Raw genomic sequence first — 4,352 nt, 5'->3', positions numbered from 1 at the left:
AGATCAAGAAACCTTTGTTATATACAGTAGGTTATCTTTCTTATTCAAGGTAATATTCATATTCAAACTTTGATTCAATTTCTATAACCATAAACTATCTTAATTCGAGTAAAAATCTTACTTGAACTTGTTTTTGTGTCATGATTCTACTTCAAGAACTTTCAAGCCATCCAAGATCCTTTGAAGCTAGATCATTTCTTGTCACTTCCAGTAGGTTTACCTACTAAACTTGAGGTAGTAATGATGTTCATAACATCATTCGATTCATATATATAAAATTATCTTATTCGAAGGTTTAAACTCGTAATCACTAGAACATAGTTTAGTTAATTCTAAACTTGTTCGCAAACAAAAGTTAATCCTTCTAACTTGACTTTTAAAATTAACTACACACATGGTCTATATCTATATGATATGCTAACTTAATGATTTAAAACCTGGAAACACGAAAAACACCGTAAAACCGGATTTACGCCGTCGTAGTAACACCGCGGGCTATTTTGGGTTAGTTAATTAAAAGCTATGATAAACTTTGATTTAAAAGTTGTTATTGTGAGAAAATGATTTTTATTATGAACATGAAACTATATCCAAAAATTATGGTTAAACTCAAAGTGGAAGTATGTTTTCTAAAATGGTCATCTAGACGTCGTTCTTTCGACTGAAATGACTACCTTTACAAAAACGACTTGTAACTTATTTTTCCGACTATAAACCTATACTTTTATGTTTAGATTCATAAAATAGAGTTCAATATGAAACCATATCAATTTGATTCACTCAAAACGGATTTAAAATGAAGAAGTTATGGGTAAAACAAGATTGGATAATTTTTCTCATTTTAGCTACGTGAAAATTGGTAACAAATCTATTCCAACCATAACTTAATCAACTTGTATTGTATATTATGTAATCTTGAGATACCATAGACACGTATACAATGTTTCGACCTATCATGTCGACACATCTATATATATTTCGGAACAACCATAGACACTCTATATGTGAATGTTGGAGTTAGCTATACAGGGTTGAGGTTGATTCCAAAATATATATAGTTTGAGTTGTGATCAATACTGAGATACGTATACACTGGGTCGTGGATTGATTCAAGATAATATTTATCGATTTATTTCTGTACATCTAACTGTGGACAACTAGTTGTAGGTTACTAATGAGGACAGCTGACTTAATAAACTTAAAACATCAAAATATATTAAAAGTGTTGTAAATATATTTTAAACATACTTTGATATATATGTATATATTGTTATAGGTTCGTGAATCAACCAGTGGCCAAGTCCTACTTCCCGACGAAGTAAAAATCTGTGAAAGTGAGTTATAGTCCCACTTTTAAAATCTAATATTTTTGGGATGAGAATACATGCAGGTTTTATAAATGATTTACAAAATAGACACAAGTACGTAAAACTACATTCTATGGTTGAATTATCTAAATCGAATATGCCCCTTTTTATTAAGTCTGGTAATCTAAGAATTAGGGAACAGACACCCTAATTGACGTGAATCCTAAAGATAGATCTATTGGGCCTAACAAACCCCATCCAAAGTACCGGATGCTTTAGTACTTCGAAATTTATATCATATCCGAAGGGTGTCCCGAAATGATGGGGATATTCTTATATATATGTCTAACGACCCGTCCTAATCCACAAGGACGAATACATTACATTTGGTTACATTGCGAGGTACTAGACCTCTATATGATACATTTTACAAACATTGCATTCGTTTTTGAAAAGACAATCTTTCATTACATCGAAAGTTGACGGCATGCATACCATTTTATAATATATCTAACTATAATTGACTTAATAATAATCTTGATGAACTCAACGACTCGACTGCAACGTCTTTTGAAATATGTCCTGAATGACTCCAAGTAATGTCTCTAAAATGAGCAAGTGCACAGCGGAAGATTTCTTTCATACCTCAGAATAAACATGCTTTAAAGTGTCAACCAAAAGGTTGGTGAGTTCATTAGTTTAACATAAATAATCCTTTCCTAATTTTAATATACCACAAGATTTCATACTTCCATTTCTCATAATCATACGTCCCATGCATAGAGACAAAAATATCATTCATATGGATTGAACACCTGGTAACCGACATTCACAATATGTATATAAGAATATCCCCATCATTCCGGGATCCTCCTTCGGACATGATATAAATTTCGAAGTACTAAAGCATCCGGTACTTTGGATGGGGCTTGTTGGGCCCGATAGATCTATCTTTAGAGTTCGCGTCAATTAGGGTGTCTGTTCCCTAATTCTTAGATTACCAGACTTAATAAAAAGGGGCATATTCAGTTTCGTTCATTCAACCATAGAACGTAATTTCGATTACTTGTGTCTATTTCGTAAAACAGTTATAAAAGTTGCGCATGTATTCTCAGCCCAAAAATATAAAGGGTAAAAAGGTAAATGAAACTCACTATAATGTATTTTGTAGTAAAAATACATATGACGATATTGAACAATGCAGGGTTGGCCTCGGATTCACGAACCTATATCAAGTATTAACACATTTTAGTATAAATCAATTAAGTTTATATATTTGTTATGTATTAATTATTCTTATAATATATTATGATACTTATTTGATATTTAATTAATGTTATATCAATAATATTAGTTGAAACATAATTTTTATGTAATATTAGTATATTTTATGTTATAATATATTTACATATATATCTTTTGTTTTGCAAAATTAATAATCGTAGAAATACCTGACTAAGGGTAATAATAATAATACTAATAGTATGATACTAGTAATAATAATGATAATAATGATTATCATACTTATATGGTGATAATAATATTTATAATACTAATAATAACAATCATAATAACAATACTATTAAATGATCATAAATTCTTATTTTAGTAATAATAATAGTAATAATTATATTACTACTAATAATAACAATAATAATAATAATATTAATCTTAGAAATGAGAACTACCTTAAAAGAGCTTTTCTAAAAAAAACTGCCCCAAACAGGGCTCGAACTCGAGACCTCTCGCACACCCGCAAACACCCTTAACCATTCTGCCATCCATGTTTTTCTGACTTATAAGGCAACCCAAACATATATATCTAGTATTTCTTTCATCTTAGTTCATCATCTTCTTCACCAAGTTTAAAATCAAACGGGGGCAAAAACTCAACAACAATCGAACGGGTTTTCATTTATGACTTGTAAACAACATGAAACAAAAAAAAAATGTGTTCATGATATAAAAAAAATGAGAAAAAAAACACAAAAAAGCCTACTGCTTGCTCGTAGCTAGAAAAAAAAAAATTTTTGTTTTCAATTTTGAGTTCGTTTTGGACAATCTTTACAACATGAAACATGTTTCAAATCATTCCTAAAATCTATCAAAATCATCAATTTAACTTAAAATATCAAAACAAGCTCTAATTTCTCCAAGAACAAAACAGTTGACTTTTGACAATTTAACTTTGACTCGCAAATTCGAATTCGTTATTAAGAATTGGAACTTGAGATTTTGCAGGAAGTTTAAGTAAATGATTCCTAACAACTCTGCATTTTTAGTTTTTGAAATTTGTTTCGAATTTACGTTAGTGTATATTACTGTGAAGAACTCAAGAACTCAAAAATTGATTTTTAGATTAAGAGTGTTATAGGTTATGATTACAACATGAATTGTGTTGCAAATCATTCCTATAATCTTTATGGATCATTAAATTAACTGGAGATATCAAAACAAACTCGAATTTGATTCAAGAACACTTAGTTGACTTTTAAAACTAAAACTTTGACTCCAAAATTAGAGATTAATAGAAAGAATTGAGGATTGAAAACTTACAGATAGTTTAGATAGATGATTCCTAACAAGACTGTATTATTACATTTTGAAAATTCATTCAAAATAAAAATATGATGAAAAAGATAAATGTACAGAGTGTGGAGCTTATTTTCTGGGTTTTTCAGTTTTATTCAATCACTGAATGCAATAGACAATATATAGCAAAGGATTTCTGTTTTGAATTGTGATTGAAGCAGACTCATAACAAACTCCGACAGATACAAAAATCATATACAGTAGGGATGTGGATGTGAAACTGAATGGTACTAGTTCTTGATTCTTTTTTTTTATAATTAAATTAATTTAATAATTGATAATATATTAATAATAATAATTATTATATAAGTACTAATGATACAAAATTCATAAAAATGATAATAATAATACTATTAGTGTTAATAATAATAAATTGTATTAGTTTCTAATAATTTGTACGTTGTCACCCGTCTTACGTCCCGGTTCCGGTTTCTCGAACGCATTTTCGTATGC

The sequence above is a fragment of the Rutidosis leptorrhynchoides genome, chromosome 7 (genome assembly GCF_046630445.1).
Source record: "Rutidosis leptorrhynchoides isolate AG116_Rl617_1_P2 chromosome 7, CSIRO_AGI_Rlap_v1, whole genome shotgun sequence".
In the NCBI taxonomy this organism is placed as follows: Eukaryota; Viridiplantae; Streptophyta; class Magnoliopsida; order Asterales; family Asteraceae; genus Rutidosis; species Rutidosis leptorrhynchoides.
Note: the sequence above shows the minus strand (reverse complement) of the source record.